This window comes from Dermacentor albipictus, chromosome 9 (genome assembly GCF_038994185.2).
Source record: "Dermacentor albipictus isolate Rhodes 1998 colony chromosome 9, USDA_Dalb.pri_finalv2, whole genome shotgun sequence".
Lineage (NCBI taxonomy): Eukaryota > Metazoa > Arthropoda > Arachnida > Ixodida > Ixodidae > Dermacentor > Dermacentor albipictus.
The window spans coordinates 25,218,037-25,241,226 of record NC_091829.1 but is presented as its reverse complement, the minus strand read 5'-3'; the positions used below and the strand labels follow the sequence as shown (position 1 = coordinate 25,241,226).

The 23,190-nt window shown below is 48.8% G+C and overlaps 1 protein-coding gene and 1 non-coding gene across 2 annotated transcripts in view; both read left to right on the top strand.

The window, feature by feature from the left end:
* The window catches only part of LOC135901919 (uncharacterized), a 391,597-nt gene that overhangs the window by 174,943 nt on the left and 193,464 nt on the right, over positions 1 to 23,190 (top strand). The gene's annotated exons all lie outside the window — the stretch shown is intronic.
* Positions 11,211 to 11,313, top strand: LOC135902022 (U6 spliceosomal RNA). Its single transcript, XR_010564366.1, has one exon. It is a non-coding gene; the product is annotated as a U6 spliceosomal RNA (small nuclear RNA).

Here is a 23,190-nt window from a genome sequence, read left to right as displayed (position 1 = left end):
CACAGCGGACTTTCTCTTCTCTTAATCTTTGCCTCCTTTTCCCCCTTCCCTCAGTGTAGGCTAGCCAACCGGGCTCCGTCCTGGTCAAACTCCCTGCTTTTCATTTTCCGTTTTCTTTCTCTTTCTCTCTCTAAATTTCCCGATGGATTTCCTGATGGATTTACTGACGGAAAATCGCCAACAGCCGCTTCTCAAAGAAGTGTGGACTCTACGCTCGTCTTGTGGAGTACCTAGCGCCGCACGTTAGGCTGGAGAAAGCAATGCGCTTCAAAAATGCTCCTCCTTGAATCTTGCAACAAGAAGTTGATTGAGAGACGCACCTTCAGTACAATGCGTTTGCAAAGTCGCTATTATCGCCTGGCTACTAAACTTTCGCACATGAGTCGCTTTAAAGTGCTGATTAGAGTAAGCGTTGTCCAACGTTATCAGTGATATTATATCTCACTTATTTTATGAATCGTGTAGTCAATTTCGACTCCCTGATGCGTTCTAGTATTTAAGGCTAATACTACTATACGAACCTCTACTATTTTAGCTTCTTTCCTTCCCTCCTCTCTCTCCCTGTGATCTTTATTTTCCCCTTTCCGATTGCTCCGGTGTAGGGTAGCCTACCGGACGATATTATGGTTAACCTCCCTGCCTTTTACTTTTCTCTTTCCTCCTCCTCTACTATTTTAGGCTAATATGCCCAATTTCTAAAAGTTGCTTGCGGTTCACGTATTGACGCCAAATATATTATGATTTTTCATTGTCGGCCTGTTTAGGACGATCTGATTTCAATAGAATGCAAATACAGTCGTCGAGCGATTTTTCGGAGCCTGATTTTTCTGACCCCTCGATTATTCGCACCTTCTTGCAGTAGTGACACCGGTAAAACCAGTGTACGTCTTGCACAGAAAACAATTTTTACTACTTTTTGCCAAATTTTCGTATTTTATTTTGACATCAGTATATGTTACATATCATGGTTGACAGCTGCGCTGTTGTCATACCAGACGTGTGATACCCACTTCCAGCCATGCTTTCACATTCTTCGAGCTCGTCCCTGTTAAAAATACAGACGGCTTCACAACCACGAAAATTACCAGTGCTTGCTCCGACATGTCACTATTACACTTCATGAAATGAGAAACGCTCTTTTACATTAAAGTACCACGATGCGACAAAGTAATAAAGCTCTTACCAGTGTCTCATGAAGCTTCGCAGCTGAATACATTTTTTCCGGGAATCGAACGAGGGACCAGTGCATTTGCAGCGTGGTAGCTCTAGTATGAACCAGCCTCATGGATAGTTCAGATACTGTATCTCAACTATCCAGGAGACTAACTGACGATAGCGCGCTGTTGTCTTGTTTTTCGAAAATCCGCTCGGTGGAGGAAGTTTCACGAAACGAAAGATTGTCATCCGCCACGGAGCTGAGTAGCTTCATGCTGCGGCCCTCGGGTCGGTGACAGTACCGATCAGATTGTTTACAATTGCACCCTTGTTATTGTTGTGCTCTCGTCGAAACCGTGAGAACGATGTGCCTATATCTAACTAAGGCGTTTACATGAATACACGCTACTAACAAACTTGGTCAATTAATATACGCTGCTCGACTCTTCCGTGTCGCAAAAGCAACCCCACCGATGAGGCTACATCACCAGTGTCACGTTACGGCTTCGAGCCGCCGCTTGCCTTTAATTAAAAATTAAATTATGGGGTTTTACGTGCCAAAAACACTTTCTGATTATGAGGCACGCCGTAGTGGAGGACTCCGGAACTTTTGACCACCTGGGGTTCTTTAACGGGCACCTAAATCTAAGCACACGGGTGAGCTCGCATTTCGCCGCCATCGAAATGCGGCAGCCGTGGCCGGGATTCGATCCCGCGACCTCGTGCTCAGCAGCCCAACACCATATCCACTGTGCAACCACGACGGGTGCCGCTTGCCTTTGGAACGAGCTTTTCGTTATGCAGCGTCTAAGCTTCTTCGGAGCCCACGCCCCAGCTTCCGGTACGTGAGAGAAACACACACAAAAATAAGGGAGGGGAAGGGGGGGGGGGGCGGAGGAATGCAGTTTGAGCAACCGCTATAATTGCCCTAACGAGAGAGTCCAAGTGCGATATGGTTCTGTCTGAGCACACGCCCCATTGGGTTACTAATACGTATGTGGACTCATTCGAGGTGCGCGAAAGTTACGTGCCACACTGCGCCTAAATATTCTTATTCAACGTCGCGCGTCTCCTTGCGGCACTGTGCGCGCGGCTTCGCGGGCAGAGACAGCATCGATCATTCGAGAAAACGCGTGAGAGAATTAGGCGTGTTAGCGCGGCCTTGAAGGACTCTGGAGGTGTCCACCCAAAGTTGCTGCTTTTGTTGCTCGAGTGACTTGTGCAGTCCGTCCCGCCGACTGCCCTGTCAAAGAGAGAATTACGTTCTTCCTTGCCCAAGCTCACGCCGGATAGGCGCTGCCAGCGAGTCTTTCTCAACGCCTGGAACGCCTGGCATATTCCACGGAAGACGTTGCCTTCGTCCCGTGGTGCCACTTCGTCGACGTCTGGCAGTAAGCACCCGCCTACTCGGCTATTCGCATTTCGGCAAAGCTTGCGGATAAACGTAAATATTGCGTGACTATAATGTTGTGATATGTGCGATGCATAAATAAATAAAGAAAGGAACATTGCATGAGATTACAAGTAGCGCAGTATGGAAATAAAATTGGCATTATGTTGTTCTTAATGCTACAGGATATCCGGTCACCTCAACTTATCCGTGCGTCGGTGCGGTCTTAACAATGTAAGGGAAGGAGGGGGGGGGGGGGGGGCAGGCAGAACTTTGACTGCACAAAATCAGCGCCTCTTCATTTCGAATGGTACGTCCGCAACCCGGTGATATGATGACAACACGGACACGGTGACAGTCCACAAACGCTTTATTAATGATTCGACAAAGTTACGTTTTACAGGCACTCGAACGCACGATTTAAAATGTAAGTAACCTACTTTATTTTCGCATGAGTAACCTAAATTAAACACATTTATTCCTTCGTTGATTTTATTTAAGGTCGTAAATCAACATCCGGGCTACGAGAAACGATCTAGTGGGGTGGTCCTGAATAATTTTTACCGCATGGGATTCTTCAACGGTCTTTCTTTGACGCGAAATTTTTTGCACTGCACAGCCACTGAAATGCTGACGCGGCGTGCGGGAATCGAACTGGCGACCTTGTGCCTAGCAGCAGGACGCCATAGCCAGCACTGGGGCGTACGCGTCAGAGAATAAATGTTCGAACCAAAATATCTCGCCTTGTGAAGGACAAGAGGCGCGTCCGCGTTATAGGAGTGTCGCGAATATTTGCCGCCCGACAAATAAGGGTTCCGCGGTGATAGTCAAGAAAAGTTAATGACTTACGAGACTTCCAGCTGAGCGTCTAGGTGGCTCCTTGCATAGCATTATAGCGGCCTTAACTGCCTGGGAGGGTTAGTTATATACTGCCTGGCTGACTTAAGAAACTTGCGAGGCACGTTATGAAGATATATCAGTAGTGCCCCTAGTTAAAGCTCGCGTCTTTCGTGCGCCAAGGTGTATGCGTGCTTATCATGGTAATGGATGCAAAAAGGTGACATTGGAAAGTCAGTTTGAAATATTGCCCTTCCGAGAGAGGGATTGCAAGGCGTGTGCAGCCTTCGAAAAAAAGAAGAGGTCTGTTATTATCGCTGCGGTAAAGATGACGACCGCTCTGTTACATCATCGACAGCGCCGCATATTAATGAGTATAGTGTGATCCAACTTTCGTTAATTAGCGTCTAGGGGCTCTCTCATGCCAGGTCAGAATGCAGCTTGCGGTGTTCATCATAGTCATTTATAATGCGATTTCTTAGTTGTAGCAGGTGTCCACTCAGAAGATGAGTGACAGTGTGAAGGTGTGATAGTAGTTTCAGGTGGCGTGTAATCGTTGCTTACGAAATTGAGCCCTCTACAACAATGTTTCTTCGGGGAGCTTCGCTCGGCAAATGCCGCCTTGGGCCAGCGAATAGCTTTACATTGTGTTAGTTTCTTGTATTTGTTTTTACTTCTGAAGGTGCTTACGGCTGTTCCTGCAGCTGACTTCCGGCATCAGGATCCAGCAGAAACAACGTAAACGGTGCCGTAGACGTTAGCCTCTCTTCGTATTACCTTGGCAGAAAAATTCGGGCATCATTTCAGCGATTTTCTTTTGTACGCGTTCTTGAAATCGAAGGGTGAAAACTTGGGCGCCAACGCGGTCACTTCTCAATGGTAACTAACATACGGCAAAGCCATGGCAGTCTTGCGTTGCTTATTGACTGGCGTTGTTTGTTGACTGGCGTTGCTTGTGGACTGGCGTTGCTTGTGGACTGGCGTTGCTTGTGGACTGGCGTTGCTTGTGGACTGGCGTTGCTTGTGGACTGGCGTCGCTTGTACTGGTTTTGCTTCGCTCGTTCAGCTGGCGGTTTGAAACGTACACAAATGTATAAACTCGTAAAAACCAGCGAGATTTCGGTTGCCTTCTCTTTTGTGGGCTACTCAAGTCTGATATTGTGTTTACGCGCGTATTTGGCTTTGATGATGTGTTATGATTTGTGCAGTATTGATAGTTTACCTTTATTACTTTTTTATTTCTGTTGTGTAAATGACCTTCGGTGAAGTGTCTGTGAACGCTCGATGTTTTTTTTTTTTTATAGTCAGTACGGCAGACTCTGAGAAATGCGGTGTACATTTCTTGCTCTTCATTTATCTTTAAAATTGTATTTCACTGTTCTGGGTTCGGTAGTGAACTACTATATGTATAAACTGTCACTAAGCCCACGAAGGTGTCAAGCTTCTATAAATGTTTCTGGACTCCTTGACGCACTTTGGGCATTTGCCTGCCTACAAGGAGGCTTGTACTGGGGCATTGGTTCCCTAGGGAATAATGTTATTTCTCTTTCTCTCTCGGCGATTGGTCCTAATCACGTGTCCTCGTCTCTGGCTGTAGCCACGTTTCATAATGCAAACAACCATTAGGCGTTGCTATAGGAAAGACACCTTAGATGTTCATATCAAAAGAGTCATAAGGCAAAGGTAGGGAGGTTAAGCGGACAGAGCCCTCATCGCAAGCCGACGCTTCGAGATGTGGGCAAGGCAACACACACACACACACACACACACACACACACACACACACACACACACACACACACACACACACACACACACACACACACACACACACACACACACGCACACACACACACACACACACACACGCACACACACGCACACACACGCACACGCACGCACACGCACACACACACACGCACACGCACACGCACACGCACACGCACGCACACACACACACACGCGCACACACACGTGTTGGCCATGCGGTTACAAGAATTTTTTTTTAAAGTGCTTGGTTACCTTAGCTGACACACACGATATTATATTACAAATGTTATTTCATGCAGCAATGTGTATAGATATTGATGGGCAGTTATTTATAAACTATAGACTTAAGCTGTGTAAATATGACTGTCAGTGTGAAGTAAACAGGAGTTGAAAGCTCTTGATGCGGATAACTCTACTGCACGACCACGCAAGACTATGTCGACGTCGAAATGGGTTGGTAACTCGCTTATTTTACAAATTTGCTCTCCAATGCGCTTCCCTGGAGAAGGTGGCGGGAGAAGGTGTTAAGGGACACAGTCTCCGCATTCTTGAATTGGGTCAAATACAGCAGTTGGGGCGTTCATCCGATGAAGAGCCCTGTCTTGCTCAGAGACGCCATGGAGTCGCTCTCCCGTTGGTGGTACCACCGGGTGCCAGAGTAGGGACAGGAGAGGCCGCCACAGTTCCAAGGGGTGCTCTGGGTATGATGTCTGCAATGGGCTCCGCGCTATGCTGGAGAGCACTTTGATCGGCGGCACAGCGACGACAGAGCTACTCGGTCGTGAGGACGATTGCGGCTTGACGACTCGCTTGACCGAGTAATTAATGGCGGAGAACATTTGGGCAGAACTCTTCTACGTTACTCAAGTGGGAATAGCCGAAACACTTTCGTGTACGAGGCGTGCCGTGCTCCCATCTCGCACGACCGTCTGGCCATGCTACGCCTTCTGACACCGCCGCCGCCGTGAAATCCGCTCATGCATAACGGCACATAGCCAGTGGCACAGACGCAGTGACACATGACCCGGTGGCGCGCATATCCTTGCGAACGGTACAACACACTTTTACGCTGCACTACGTTCGAGGTCGGCTCAAAATTTTTGGTGAGACAGTTAGATACCCGAAAAGAAAACTTGTCTAACAATGCTGAGGTTCCCTTAAAAAGAAAGGAGCATCATTAGCAGTCATATAAAAAAAAAAGTCATGCCCGTGCGGCCTGCCGCTTCAGCGGTGGCGAGGCTTTGACGACGCATACGCTCGGTCGTCACTCCCCCTTTGGCATAGAAATAGCCCACCGCGGACATCCCACTCCCGGAACTGCGCTGTCAGTTGGGCAGCCCTTGAACGCTCCGCACGCTGAGCCCAGTCGTCGATGTCGTTATCCGCCCTTGACGTCGTCGCTGTCAACGATCGCTCGTCACATTTTTATTTAATGCGCACCGCTGCGCTGTCGCACTCGGTGCCATGGCGTCCAGCGGTAAGCCAAACGGTTTATCCGCGCAAGGTTATTAATTTGGAGCGATTACGGAGCGCTGATCGTGGGCTTCTCTGCCAGTTTAGTGCACCGCAGGCGGTGTTTTCGGCGCCCTTTTAACGTGCCACGGTTTTGCGGCGCACGGCGCAGACAAGTGTCACCATGTGTCCGTGGGCCCTAGTCGCTGCAGAGATACTATGTTCTTGCTTTGTCAGACTTGACGTTTGGCAAGAAAGAGGCAAGGACTTTGGTCAAAGCAAGGTCTGTCGAGGCGAGAATGTGGACTATTTGTGGGCTGAATTGACGGTTACTTGTCAACTATGCAAACTCGTTTCTTTTACCGGGTTTCTCTTTATTTAGTCCCTGTACGTTTAGAAGAGCACATGCAACACTAATTGCTGTGTAAGCGAACGCAAGCCCGCATTGTCTCAGCTGTCATCATGCCCTGTGTACGGCTTAATGTGCAGCGTATGGAAAAGAGTGGTGCAACTTGTTGTCGCAACAGTTGCTGAAAACAATGAAATGAGAGCTCGCTCACTCACTAACTTTAGCATTCGTCGTATATATGACACACTATGTAGTGTTTTACTTCGCACGATCTTCGCGGTATCGGCAGGGCTAAATCTGCATGGTTGCGATTTAAAGTAGCATCCGTTATGTTGCTGCCATTGTCAGACCATCTGGTTACGTGCAGCTTCATTCTCTCGGCTTATGGTGAAGAAAATAATATTGTTCGCCAGTGTTGCTGGGAGTGGAACTCATGCGCCTTTGGGAGGCGGGCGCCCCAAGGTCTTAAGCTGCGCTATATGACACTTTTGCATAGAAAATATGTTTGGAAGACGACAGCAGGTACCCGTGTTGAGGACCTCCGCATGTCTCGGCAATGGAGCTGATAGCTGGAGGATCCACTGAGGTGAACCTTTCTTTGCTCCTTCCTTCGACATTTCTACTACTGGTGCTGCCGCCGCCGATTTGCACATCGCGTTGGTGGCCCATAGAGATGATTGAATGTCAGAGAGTATGTAGAGCGAGCGTAGAGCAAATCTCAATTCTCCGCTCCGACGCTTTCGTCTCTCTCGGAGGCGCCGGCAGTTTACACCCAACAAGCGGCACGGCTTGCTGAAAACACGGCGGTTCCGTTGAGGTTGTGGGTCGAATCGCAGCCGGGACGTCGTGCCTCTAACTAGGGTTGTAACAAACGGGTGGGTGTCGCTTTCAATTCTCAAGGCCGAAGTACGAGTCCTTCCATTCACTCATTTTGGGTAGCTTCCCTACAATACGCGTAAACGGTTTTAGGTATACTTCACTGTATGGTAGCGGTTGTCTGCAGGGAAACGGCAGTGTAGGTGCGGATGGGAACGGAGGCGGCAGCAAAGAGGATTGTCATAATTAACGAGGCTGTTAGTTTTAGCTTTTTGCAAACTTTGGTGCTCCGAATCCCTTAGTCCGAGTCAGTTAGTCCAGCTAGGCCCAAACCGTTAGTCGACGTATAGTCGCTGCTAGACAACAATATTTGGCAGCGTAGTTATGTATGGTTATTGTTAATTTGTAGCAGCGGTTGCCTACCCTGGCTGTGCTCGATCACTTCTGTTGGTGTCTTTAAGATATCATAGATTTATGAAACGCCTGTTCAACAAAATTGGTGTTTTGAATACGTCTCCGTGCTAAATTCATACTTGTTCAGAATATCAGACAATACGAGCCGCAGTTTGTCTTTCACATGGCTGCACACTTATCTCCATTCTATCCTTATATTCCAATATTAAGCGTTCCGTCAATATGAGCTCACGTTTGCAGCTATGTATACAAGCCACGCACTTATGCAGTCCTTTGTGATGCTGTCTTCCCTCGACATGCCCTGCATACATGTTATCATCGAAATTAAAATCCATGGGCGCCAGTAGCCGGACTTGTGCATTTACGTGTATAATAACGAAAACGGATATCGCCAGAAACGCACGATGTGGAAGGAAATGGAGCTGAATTTCTGTATTCCAAAGGTGTTTTGCGCAAGCGGATGAAGACAGTTATCCCGCATCTGCTAATTGCAGCAGTACCTGTGATATGGGGTTCCACTCGCACCAACCACCTCTAGGTGACTGCAAAGATGCATTGCTCAATTTTCGCCCTTCCGTCGCCTTTCAGTGCAGATTGCGCTGCTCGACCTGCAATCGCGTGACAAAGGGGCAAAGAGAGAGATAGAAAGAAGGAAAGGACAAGCGATATGCTCTCATTTAATAACGGCTGGCGCATGCCCAATGAAAAATGTACGGAAAAGAAAAAAAAAAGACCATATATGTATTAAGGTCGAATGCAGTACAAGAAAAATAATAAAGGGGTGATTGCGTCCGAACTTGGCAGCCAAACCGCGCTATTCAATAAGGATAACGATCGAGCGACATGTATCCGCTTAGCCTTGAGAATTGACGCGACGCCATCGATTATATTTCCTCCCGCGCGACTCTCTCCATCCGCCATTGCAAAATTGCACGATTCGCCCGTTGCATCGCGTGGTTTTCCGGGGACCCGCGCGGAATGCATGCAATCCGAGCACGCCGTCACAAGGTGCACGCTTGGGGAAGTTCGAGCGCGGCCTCTCGACCTGCGCGCTGGGTTAATAAATGCGCGCGTGCATCCGTTAGATCGTTGAAAGAGCGTAGGTTAGGGCGTGTTGGTATTCCATAACTGAGGTTTTTTAGCGCACGAAAAGGGACGAAAGACAGCGGCAAGTGTAAAGGGACGAAAGTGCAAAGTGTAAAGTCTGGCAAGTGTAAAGGGACGAAAGACAGTGGCAAGTGTAAAGGCACGAAAGTGTAAAGTCTGGCAAGTGTAAAGGGACGAAAGACAGTGGCAAGTGTAAAGGGACGAAAGTGTAAAGTGTAAAGTCTGGCAAGTGTAAAGGGACGAAAGACAGTGACAAGTGTAAAGAGACGAAAGTGTAAAGTGTAAAGTCTGGCAAGTGTAAAGGGGCGAAAGACAGTGGCAAGTGTAAAGGGACGAAAGTGTTAAGTGTAAAGTCTGGCAAGTGTAAAGGGACGAAAGACAGTGGCAAAGACAGTGTCCGCGTCTTGCCACTGTCTTTCGTCCCTTTTCGTGCGCTAAGAAACCTCAGTTATATTGTTGATTGTTACAGGCATCAGGCACCTCAGCGCGTCGCGTTTCTGGATATCTCTTTCTCTCCCCATCCTTCCTCTCCTTTTCTCGACGTCGCTGTTTGCATATTTCATTGGGTTGTCTGTGTATGGAAATTTGCTTTCGGCGATGCGGTGAGAATTCCACCAAAGCTGGCGGTGGCTTCGCATCGTGCTCAAGCCGAGACGGAGAATGTGCCAGAAATGGCGCGCCGATAGGGCTTGGTGTTGGTTGAATCTTAAGCCGCTTAGATGATTTCACGAATGGCGAGAATATTAAACGCGTAGCCCCGGAGAGGAAAATTTCCTTAGCCTCAATTAGGCTAGCAGGTGCTTAAGGAAACTTGCTTCTTTTAGGTTCGCACTTTTTCCGCGCCAGCTGACACCCCAGGCGAAATGAACGAACACGTGAATTACCTGTTTCGCCAGATGAACCAGTTATTTAAGGGGCGCATTCCACTAGCGGAATTCCACCAGCGGATCAGGGCTGAATGAATGCTTAAAACAACTATTCTTACGCGAGAGACTAGGACGTTGCGAGTTGTCACTCACGCACGACAAAATGAATCTGATATTCACCGAATAATTTTTAATGCATTGGCATTCTTAATGTACTTCGCGCACTTTCTGGGAGCTAGGTTTGTTTGTCTCTAACCGTTTTCCCACGAACGTGTTTCACTGTGTAGCCATGGTCGAATCGGTTGTGCATCGGAATGCTGTGCTGAGGCGACGGGGTTCGAAACCAGCCGTAGGCCCAAGTTGGGTCGCCATGTGGGCATTGTGTACATACGTGCCGCTCTTCAACGAACCTCTTTCACGCTGACATAGGTGTAGGAGCGGGACTGGGTAGGCATCGCTATTCAACGAAACTCTTTGACGCCAACATGTAGCACTGTGTATGTGCCACACGGTTTGTACTGGTCTTCTATGAACCTGTTCAATAACGCCTTGTTGCTCAGGGTATGTCGACTAGGCGCGTGCTACACTGCGATGAACGTCTTTGACGCCATATTGGGTGGCTAGTATGTGCCGCTCTACAATGGCGAAAAAGATCCTGTGACTTAATGCGATACTGGGCGAAGTCAAACCCGCGTCATAAGAGTTTCTCAAGGACAGCAACTCGACGTATCGCAAGCAGCGTGGCATATGCACCGAATGTGTGCCGTTTTTTAGTGGACGTCTTTCACGCCAGCGCTTTAGCGAGCTGTGCGATGAGCGCACTGGGCATGTTCCATTCTTCAGTGAAGTTCTCGCCAACTTTGGTCGCTGATAGTGTGCCATTTGGGTGCGGCCGAGCGAGGGCACAATTGTCAGCATTTCGGGGCACCGGCGCGCCACACTTCTCGTCTCGGATGCCACGCGCGTACCTCTTGGAAACGCGACTAAATGGTGCAGTGCGTCTAGGGAGAAGCGCGATGGCCGAGCCCGGTTGCCGCTTGGCGCGTTTCTCCGCGTGCTTCCAAAGTACATATACTAAAATTGGAACGATACAGAGAAGATTAGCATGGCCCGTGCGCAAGGATGACACGCTAAATCGTGAAGCGTTCTCAGCGTCCGCACGCACCGGCGCTCCACGCGTTTCGGAGGCAACGCGCAGGCTTCGCGGCGGCGCCGCTGGGTGGCGTCCAGTGTTCTTCGGGAAGCGCGAAAGAGCGGTCCCGCCACAGTATACACGCCTCATCCATAACTCGTTTCGTTGGCTGCAATACTACGTTGTTTCGCTATACTTATTAAATGCTGAACGCATTGCCGTCGAAAGTTATAGTTAAATGTGGTATGCGGAATCTTTTAAAGCGAAGCTTTGACGAATCTGGCCTCTAAGGCCGAACGTCACGGAAAGCACGCTTGGAAAAGGAGCATATAGAAAGAAAGCCCTTTCTCGCGGGGAAGCGAGCGCGGTGAGACGCTTCAGGCGTTTCGATCCTCAGTTGCACCAGGAGAAAGCGACACGTGAGAAATACTGCGAGTGCAACACGACACTGTGGATCCACCACTGAAATTTTTATCAAGTGATCCATATTTGATGTATTCTGTAAATATTTGTATATAATATCCAGCCTGTCTATATTTATTTGTTTAAAAAAAGAAGAAAAAAATGGCTGTGGCTTAGCTAAGGTTAAGCCCAGGATGCGAAGCATACTAGCCTTTATTTTAGTTGTTGAACCACGGTTTAGCCTGGTGAACTGCTGTTGCTTGGCTATATTTGGTTCGGCTAGACGAAGAAACAACTCATGCGTTACTCTGCTTCGCCTTCAAGAGTGGAACGCGACAGCGTTCCCGTCGACCCGCCAAGGGGTGTAAGACAATGGGCTACGGCGCAGCGACTACGCGCCCCGCATTGGACGCGGTGAGCGTCGAGCAACGCAGCGTTCGGCGCGGCAACGAAATGTGCGCCTGAGCAAGCGACGCACGCGTGAGCCTTAGAAACAGCTCGTTTCTAAGGCAACACCGCATTCACTAGAGGCGCTTTTGTACCGCTTTGAAGCATCGTACTCGTGGCTCAGTGGTAGCGTCTCCGTCTCACACTCCGGAGACCCTGTTTCGATTCCCACTCAGCCCATCTTGCGAGAGTTGAGCGACGCCGCGAGCGACGGCGCGAGTTGGAGCCCCGTTTCTCCTCTGTCGTGACGTCACGGTGTCACGTGGCATGGCATGGGGTCAAAGGTCATTGAAGGTGACACCGCCGCGCCTGAGGAGCTGGGTTGAGCTCTCGTAATATGCTTCATATAAAAAAGCTCCAATCTACGCTCTGAAGGTGCTTGCCCCGCGCGGCTGTGGTATCACCTGATTCGATAGACGAATGTGACGTAGCCTTCAACTGGGTCCTGCCGAGCCTGAGCACGATACCGTTTGTGCACATTGACGTTGCTGCTTCTTTCGCCGCTGATCGTGTTAACGCTGCCCTTTGGGAGTCCTGACTATGAGAGGCCTTTCCGTAGCGCTATCAGAACACAAGTGAAATCACTTGGTAGGCGGGTTCTTCCTTTACATATGAAAGTGTAGTTACGTCACTCCCTGCTTCGTATGCTACAGTTACCCCTTCCTGGCAGCTGCAGGTTATACAGCCGTAATATTTACCGGGGAACGCTTGCGGTATACGCTATGCGCGAAAGTGGGCTGTCTAGTTCGTGTCGCCCCCCCCCCCCCCCTTCTGTGATCGTTAGCCCCATCTGGTGCTGCTGCAAGAAACCTAACGGCGCAAGCGGTGCTCCCGCTATGATTGGTTGAGTTTTACGCTGCAAATGCGAATAACTACCGAGATCCTATACAGCTTTGCTCTAAAGAAATAATGTCTTCCTGTAACACGGTGCTCTTTAATTCTACATATACTTCGAGAACCACACTTCATGTCAGGCACGTACCCAGGATTTTTTTTCGGGGGGGGCCCACCACCTCCTCCTCCATCATCATCATCATCATCATCATCATCATCATCATCATGTTTTATGTCCACTGCAGGACGAAGGCCTCTCTCTGCGATCTTCAATTACCCCTGTCCTGCCGCCAACCGATTCCAACTAGCACCCGCGAATTTCCTAATTTAATCGCACCATCAATAGTTTTCTGCCGTCTTCTACTACGCTTCCCTTCTGTTGGTACCCATTCTGTAACCCTAATGGTCCAACGGTTATCTAACCGGCGCATTACATGACCTGCCCAGCTACATTTTTCCTCTTGATGTCAATTAGAATATCGTCTATACCCGTTCGCTCTCTGATCCAAACCGCTCTCTTTGTCTCTCTTAACGTTGTGCGGTCTTTGTGCGGTTCTTAATTTGATCTTAAGCCTCTGCCCCATATGTCAGCACTGGCAAAATGCACTGAGTGCACACCTTACTTTTCAATAATAATGGTAAGCTTAGTCAGGAGCTGGCAATGTCTGCCGTATGCGATCCAAACTATTGTTATCTTCTGTGAATTTCCTTCTCATGATCAGGGTTCCCTGTGATTAATGGACCTACGTAAACGAACTCCTTCACAGTCTCTAGTGGCCGACTGGCCATCCTGATGTCTTGTTCCTTGGCCCGACTATTTATCATTATCTTCACCTTCTGCATATTAATATTCAACCCCGCTCTTACACTCTCTCAGTTAAGGTCTCCAATCATTTGTTGTCACTCGTCTGCATTGTTGTTGAATAGAACAAAGTCATTGGCAAATCGAAGGTTGCTGAGATATTTGCCGTCGATCTTTACTCCTAAGCCTTCCCAGTTTAATAGCTTGAATTCTTCTAAGCACGCAGTGAACTGCTGTGGAAAAATTGTGTCTCCCTGTATGACCCCTTTCTCTATAGGTACCTCCCTGCTTTTCTTGTGTAGAATTAAGGTAGCTGTAGAACCTATGTAGATATTTTTACGTGAAGGACGAGTCAGCAAGACGAGAAACTATTTACAGATTACATTTACAACAACGGTTGCAGCGCTGACCGGTTAGATTCACAGCGCGAGCCCAGTTCGTTCTTCCTCCTCTTTTCTGGAGTGATGGCGCCCACACGCCTCGTTCAAACAAACAAATACCACACGCATGTAGCAATATTTTCCAAGCTTTTTACGTGAGCGCTCTGTACTCCTTGAACGTAGTGCCTCTATGACTGCTGGTATCTCTACTGAATCAAATGCCTTTTCCTAATCTATATAAGCCACGTAGAGAGGCTCATTATACTCTGCGGATTTCGCGATGACCTGAGTGATGACATGGATGTGATCCATTGTAAAGTATCTCTTCCTGAAGCCAGCCTGTTCCCTTGGTTGACAAAATCCAGTGTTGCCCTTATTCTATTGGAGATTATTTTGGTAAATATTTTTATATTACGGGGAGCAAGCTAATGGTCCTATAATTTTTCAATTCTTTAACGTCTCCTTTTTTTGTGGATTAGTATAATGTCTGCATTCTTCCAGTTTTCTGGGACCCTTCCAGTCGATAGACACTTCGTATAAAGAGCCGCCAGTTTTCCAAGCATTATGTCTCCTCCATCTTTGATTAAATCGACTGTTATTCCACCTTCTCCTCCCGCGCTCTTCATCGTTTCATTTCTTGCAGGGCCCTTCTGACCTCATCGCTAGTTATAGGAGAGTTTCTGTATCCTGTTCGTTAATGTTCCTAAGGGAGGTATCGTGACTCCTCTGAGTACTGTATACAGGTCAGCTTAGAATTTTTCCGCTGCTTTTACTATATCTTCGAGATTGCTGATGGCATTATCTTTTAGTGTATACATCATGGTTTGTCCCAAGCCAGGTTTCTTTTTTACTGATTTTAGGCTGCGTTCATTTTTTACAGCTTCTTCAGTCTTTCTCATGTTATAGTTTCGAATATCAGTTATTTTCGCCTTGTTGATCAGTTTTGACAGTTCCGCAAATTGCGTGACGCTGTGCGGCCGCCAGTCCCACACAACCGCGTAGAGCGCAGGACTCTGCGATTCTAGATGTACTGCGCTCACCGCGAAAGGTTAGAAAAACACCCACATAAGCACAGCAGAGAAGTGGCTACGCGAGGCGGTTCAACCGATAACTGTAGAAGCGTCATTCAAAGCAAGTAATTGTTCTCCACTTGGGGCAGCGTTTTCTCTGCTTCCTTTTTAAATAAAAATATGTTGATTCATAAATATTCTCATAAACAATGGTTAAATTTTTTTATTATTCGCTTTTCCTTGCAGTTTGGTAGTTACCTTGGCTCTCTCCCTAAGTAGATCGTTTAATTTCTCAACTCCTTGCGATTTTTGTTTCCAGTTGCCAATTTTGCACGAAAAGTGCTATACAATTAGGGAAAAACAGACGAGGTAACGGGCGACAGTCATCTTGCTTATGGGTTTAAGGGTTATTGAAGGATTTCATGATGGACGCACCTTAACATTATTTTATTTCCCACCTTATCTAACCCACATAACGTGTATGTGGTTGCGGGCATCTGCCAGCCTCGCGGCGAGCCGTAACTCAAGGAGATAATGAAGCAAAGGGATAAGTTAAACGCAATTGGCGTTTTCTCCGGCCGCAACTCGTTCCACGAGAGTACAGACCAGCTCAGTAACAGGCGCATCCCTTTCCTGGTCCCAGGATCAGCCTAAACAATGAAGGTTGAACTAACAAAAGCAACAGCTATGCGCGTGACGGTTGAATAGATGGTGACAACTGAACGCATCTCGAGTTATTTGCACGGGTGCGGAATCTATGAGAAAACTGTGTTTCACGTTACAAGAGATGCCCATAACTACCGCCATCTAAAAGGAGTGAAAAAGGCAGCATAATGCTGACCGATTAATAGCTGTCAAGTCTCAACATTGATCTGGCGGTGCTTTAGGAATGTGTGAGGTGGTGGCGTGGGTGTGGAGGGGGGTGGGGGGTATGCCACATGATTTCGGGGGGGGCCCGGGCCCCCCCGGGCCCCCCCCTGGGTACGTGCCTGCTTCATGTGCACTTGCATGGGTTTATGAACCGATCACACCAAAAAATGTTTCGCGTTACGTAAGTCGACTGCAGTTGAGTCTGCCTGATTTTTTTTCAATTAACGATGGACCCATGTGATCGCCTCCTTCTACATCACATTTACCTTCTGCGCGCATGTGGGACTGGTCGCGCGGAGCTGGGTCCGAGCTCGAGTTGCACTTCAAATGTAGCGCTTCCTTCAGAGATGAACCACCTGACAACCAGAGGCGGCCGCATTCGCAAAGGAAATGTTGCATGTCTACGATAACGTTACACAGAGAGAAGATTGGGCAGTCTAAATTCTGCACTTAAGGCAGTCTGTGTAGACCACGTGAAGTGTCGTGCGGTGAAGGCACGCGTGTTCTTGCGTGCGCAAGCCTCGCGGTACGTGAAAGTCACAGGCCGGAAGCACGCGTGCCAGCACGTGGAGAGGAGCGCGCACCAAACCGTCGAAATGTGATCTCGGAGTCCAGTGGTGTTCGAGAGTTTCAGCAACGCTCTTATTTACGTCGGCCTTATCAGCCAGGGCACCCCAGACGTTCCCTCCTTTATAACGTCTATCGTCCACGAGGCATGCAGTCTACCATCGCTTGAAGTACGCGCTACGTTGGGAGAGAACGTTATTTATCTGTTGTCGAGTTTATCTGTTGTCGACAGAAACGCGCGCGGAGGGCACGTACACGGCTCCTAATACGACGACGCTCTTGCTTCTGTTGGAGTGCCGTTTGCCGCAAGGCTACTGGGACCCACTGTAGGCCTCTTAACGACGACGATGACGACGGCGGGCCAGGTACTCCCCCCTGTCCTTATCGTTCCGCCCCATTGGTTCCGGCGAGTTCGCACCTGTTCACGCCCCGTCGAATTCGTCTGGCGGCTGCGTTTCTGGCACCTCCGCCCGGCCTACCGCCGTACCTGTTGCGGCGCACGCGTGTGTCCTCCGGACGCTTATCTTCAGTGCGTTCTCGGAGTGAGGGTCTCCCTGCAGCAGCGTCCTCTACGGGACACGACGATAGGCGTGCTGGCCGTCTGAGTTGATGCCTACCTGCGGAGAATTCTGTCGCCGCTGTTTGTTTGTTTGTTTTTTGTCAGTCTGGGCTCGCCCACGGCGCTTCCTTCTCCACCCGCGATGACCTTCGGTTATCGGTTAATCGAGTCGCCGAGGCGCGCGCCGGGGCGAGAGAGAGAACTGAATAAAGCGAGCACGAGGGAAAGAATGAAAGGGGGGTTTTAGGGTGAGGTGTGGATGGAGGCAGGCACGGCTGTTTAAAGGCCACGCGCTGGCACAAGAACCACGGTCAGCCCCCCCCCCCCCCTTTAGGTATTGCAGACCTTTCTTTTTCTTTTTTTCCGGTCTCGGAAAAGCGAACCAGTTTTTCATCGGTGCTTCTTCGCAAATGGTCTCCGGGTTGCCCGTTCGGGTCTCCCTGTGCTCGGACGAACGCGAGTTAAGTTCTGCTGTACGATTTGCTTTCGGCTCAGCCCCGCGATAATTCTTCCCCGCTTTCTTTTTTTCTTCCTTTCATGTTCACTTAAATTGCGTTTGTCTATGGGCGTAAGCCAGACGCTGTCGCTGGGAATGTGTCGCGCTGAGTTATTGCCATTACGCGCTAGTGCGGAAGGTAGTGTGTAGGATGGGCATGATAACAGTCCCCTCGAAAGGGGGTGGGGGGTGGGTGTTGAGGGGCAAGGGTCAGCGAAGCGGAGGTGGGCACTGCTTTGGGGTTGTCTGCTTCCCTCCGAGAGGGACGGGAGCAAACGAAAAAAAAAAAGAAAGCCAGTAATGCAGAACGGGAGTCTGCATTAGCTGCACTGGGACGTTCGGTATGCCATTCCAATAATTCGAAATATTTTCCGTGTGATTCCCGTATAATTCTTATAGAATCGAGATGGATTTCTGTATATACCGTTTAATTTCTATAATAATGTTACGGAAACCGTATGTAAACATTCTACTGCATACTGAACATTTCAGTAGGGAGTGTTTTGCGGCAGCACAGCTCTCTGTTTATTTCGGCCCCAGGGGACCAAAGGTTGTGGATGGAATTAGACCTTTTTGATGGAACTGCCTCGCCGTTCACTTTTGACGCCGCACTTTACCCTACCTGTGTGGGATTTGCAAATCTAATACTGGTTCTTTAGGTCCTATCATCTAAAGTCGAAATGCGGACAAGCAGTATAAGCGTCCAGCATACCATGTGGCATTTTCGTGTTCCTTTTCCTGTTCGCGTTTCAGTTTGTGCTGGGGCACATATGAGTGCAGTAAGCACCGGTACACTTGCGTGCAAGAACTTACGCACCACGGGCTCGCCCATCAAAGTGAATTCATGTGTTACTGAGGAGTGCACTAGGAGGTTTACTATGTCAAAATTAAGCTGCAGGGAAGAAAACAGTTTTGCTCAACAGCGGAGAGAATTGGCAGAGTGAGATGGAAAGCGCGTCTGTGCCAGCCTATGAACTGTAGCTCATTGGGAATTGCACCTGTATGGATATTTGTAGGATCCCATGTTAGGTCAAGTGTGTGCGGACCCCAAAAGGCCATCCGTGGAGCAGTGCGAGTCACTGTGTGGAACGCAGAGCTATTGTGCAGGTACTTTCAAGCTTCCCCTTCGCTCGGAAAAATATGTATACAGAGAAACGGAGACTGTGCTGAAAAATGGCAATTTCTGAAGTATCAAGTGACAAGGTTTCGCTTTCAAGAGGGCGAGACATGCTATTTACGGGAATGGCAGAGAGGGCGACCTGAGCTGGTGGGCTCTACACCGAATTGGACAAGAAGATGGTGGACCGAAAGTGCAAGAACAAATGATTAATAGACAAGATGGTGTGAATGCTTACGTACAGTAGACAGTGGTCCTAAAAATTCCCTCGTCTAGTCCCGTGTCACGCAGGAACTACGACAATGTTTTCATTGTTGCTGTTGCACTTTCGTGCATGCAGGCCACGGGCCGAGAGTAACTCACTCGTGCAGGTGTTGACTGCCAATGCTGGCTAGGAAACTTTCAAGCGCCTGTCTCTCACATATACATGCTGGGTAATCATATATGTGTTCCAGCGTTTGAGACGTCTGGATCAGGCGTGCAGCGTTTTAGATGCCGGTTTTGCCACATGGTTAATTAGTCCTGGGCATGTGTGATTCATCTACCGAAAGCTTGCCGCGCATTGCTTGCCGGCTTGCGCAAGCTTTTAGGCTGCGTGAACCCGTTGTCAGGAAATCCCTCGATGGTATCGGTCAACAGGCTCAAATTAAGACAGCGAATGCTGCATCTCGCAATTTATACTGTAGGTGGCACTGTCAAACTGATAAGATCCAGCGCTTAGGAGGCGGCTATCAAGCCTAAACGTTTCATCAATACTGCAGTGGTTAGACAGGAAACAGGTCCCGAACAACCGAAACCCTTATTCAGCTTCAAACTTTTGCAGCATTTGAACCCTTGAAGAAGCATCGAGTTTAAATAGCCTTTGTTTTTTTTTAAGTGCGAAGCGCTGGGTGTTTCCGGGGCGTTGTATTAACTTTGAGCATGCGCTTACGTAATGGTTAAGTGAACGCCGTCAGCACTGTTCGCCCCCAGGGATACGAAGCAAGGTGGGGCGATTTGGATGAGGGGCGCGGAAGAGTTCCGGGGGGGGGGGGCGAAGAGGCGGTGTACGGTGGCGGACGTCCATTTTTCGTCCTCGAGGCGCGATTAGCGGTGCACACATACAAAACCGCAGGGGCACCGTGTCGCCTTGCTCTTGTCGCACGCACGACGGCGGCTCCTGTGGCTACCGGCCGAGATGATTAAGCGTCGCGGCCCGGCCGCGCGCATCTTTAATTTGCCGCTACACTGGAGCTTAACGACTGCCGTGGCCAACCGAGAGTCGATCTAATTGTCCAGCAGTGAGGCTGCGGTGCAGGGAGCGAAGCACACGGTTCTTGCCCCCTTAGCGTTTCGCGCAACGGAATGTCCGCACGGCGACGCGCTGCACTTTTTCTCTCCGCTGCTGTCGGGCTAATTCACGCCACTCTCTCGCCTACTCCCCCCTCATCCCCTCGAGATGACCCAAGTGCGATCCGCCCCTTTGCCTTGAAGCGAACTGTCCCCATGCGGTTTCTCTGCGGTCTCTCTGCGGTCTTGTACGTGTCGTTCATATATCGATGCCTCTTACCGCGGATGACATGTACGCCCCCTTCTCTCAGGCGGCGCATTCCTTGTTGAAGCTGCGTAAAATGCGCCCTGTGCTTCGGGACACGAGATCTTGTTTGTACATCCTTTGCCTCGTAGATGCCGGCGGCCACCCGTTGTACGATGGGCTCGCGCTGGAAGATTGGCTCGTGCAGGCAGATTGGCGACATGAATCAACTTTCTTTTTTTTCTTTTTTTGCTGCGACAGTATAGTTAAAAAGCTCTAAATTGGATTTGCAGCTTTCCGGTTACTCTGCGGTTACACCATCGTCGTCATCCTTTGACCTTTGCCGGTCACCGCCACTGGGCATTCCCGCACGCGTAGTAATTGGTCGGTTATATTTAAATGAACTGAATAAAAGCAAATTAGTTAAGGTAGTTCCTACTGACCGCGCTGTACGCGTCTGTAGCTGCATCTGCTGATCGACAACTAAATGAACGGTCAGCAGTGGAAACGGGGTTGGAAGCGAAGGGAAGGGGCAAGGAGAGGGGATAGACTAGCGGTAAGGAAACGATTTACATAATTGACTGGGGGGGGGGGGGGTGAACAATAAAAAAATAAAGTAAATAAAGTGAACTTGTGAAATGTTTTCTTAACCCGACCTCGGGCACACCGGCACTCATTGAACCTGGTCAGAGTTCCTGGCCGGGTGCGTCCTTACTACGTTGTTTGCGCCGTTTAACCGTCAGCCAGTCACCTGCGCATTCTTTTGTGCATTCTTCGTGTTGTTGCGAGGGAGCAGCACAAACCTCCATGGTGGTTTTTATAACCTTCGAGTGCCGAGGTGGGGCTTACCCTTTACTCTTCGCTAGGCCTACGGGAGCGGTATCCGCTTGCGAAATCTCGAGGTTCCAAAACGCCGATTAATGCCACTTACTGCCTGGATCGTGGTCTCTACGGACGCAATCCAACTTGCTGCGCCGAATGGCACTATTTTCAAAAGTTCTGGACGATTTGACCTGGAGATAGCGTTTCTCGAACTGGGAGCCCATGTAAGCACGTCCGCCCCTCATTACTTCTTCCTTCCGAACATTCCCGTCTGATTGTTCCCGATTCTTTCCCGAATGATTGTTCGTAACAAAGCTCGCTGACAGTGGCCGTTTCTGACTGCTTTCATAGGCTTTAACGTAACGTGACAGCTTTCCATTGGATTGAATGAAGAAAATTTGCAGTTGGCAATCGTCTATACGTTACAGCTGACAGGTGTGTTTGGTAGCCCGTTGATGAGATTTTCTGAGGAGCCACTCTTTGTCAGCGTTATCAATTTTGTCAGGAGTCCGCGCACCGTCGGGAGAGTTGCGTCTTTTTCGGAACTCGAGTGCTGTCCTTGAAGTACCGGAACGACGTGTAGTATCGTATCGCGCACGTGTTTCCCATATCAGATGTCTGCGATGTATAACCTGTGACAGGGCCGTTGCGCGCTTTCACCTTTCTGCGCAGTTAGTCGGTCGGTTTTATCCTCAGTTTACATATTTGAAGGAGGGAAAAGGAGAAAAATGTCAGATAGTATCAAATACTGCCAGTTTCACTGAGAAATGCGCCATGTACATGTTTTCAATATGCAATGCATTAATTGAACTGAAGAATTGTTTTAGGCACTAGGCTCGCCGTGGTTACTTAGCGGCTATGGTGTTGGGCTGCTAAGCATGAGGTCCAGGGATGGAATCCCGGCCACGGCGGTGGCATTTGGATGGGGGGCGAAATTCGAAAACACCGGTGTACTTAGATATAGGTGCACGTTAAAGAACCCCTGGTGGTCTAAATTTCCGGGGACCCCCACTACGGCGGACCTCATAATCAGATCGGGGTTTTGGTACATAAAACCTCATAAATTAATTTTTTATAGATTGCTGGAATTGATCGTCCCGAATTCCGCATTTTTCCATGCGAGGTGTAGTCACCGGGCGGCTTTTTGTTAACTTTCACAAATAAACGGAAACAATGGAAACGTTAGCAACGGAAATTAACGCTTCCGCGTTAATTTCCGTTGTCAAATAATGACTATGAGTCTGGCTGACGAAGATACTCGTAAAACCAACCGCGTTTATATGTTGATTTTGCTGCCAAAACGTCGCCTGCTGACTCTAAATAAAATGGCTTGAGGGCTACGGTTTGTTGCTGCATTCCTCGAATGCTAAGCGCTGTAACGTAGACAGTCGTCGTGCGGTTATTTCGGCCTGCATCCTTTCCCCCTTCTAATTCTCAAATCACTAGACCTTTGTATTCCTGGCGTTGGTTTTACTTCAATAGAATTGCAGTAACTGGAGAATTTGGTGTCTTGCTGCTGTTTCTTTTTCGCTTCTTCTTTTCTATGTAGACTCAAGTGACTGTTTACTCACTTTTGCGAGTACTGTTTTGCTGCTCGAATTGCCTCATGTCGCCTCGTCTCATTTATTGTCTGTTTATTGTCTTGCACACGCGGCCGAGAAAACAGTCGCCAACGTTTTCAAGTTCATCCGAATGGCAAATCCAAATCGAAAAATTTATCAGCAGGCTCACCGAACCCACTGCGACGCTTCCGTGTACTAACCCATTCGCTTTTATCCGAATACTTTGAGATAAGAAATCCAGGACATGTGAGCTAGTGATAACATTCAGTCAGTTCGCTAAAGCTCCCTATCTTTCCGGCTCTTATTTTCCAGATTAAACGCATTCGTTTCCTTGAAGGGCGCTTGTATTTACTACGCACTTCTGCGCACGCTTTACCGCTCTGGAAAGCTTGTAAATATCAACATTTGTATACGTTGCACGGTTCGGTGTCACGGCGATATGAACGAGACGCCAGAAGGTTTGCGCACGGAAGCAATAACTTCGATCCTCCGTGATCTGCTATACTTTGCAAAAAGGAATC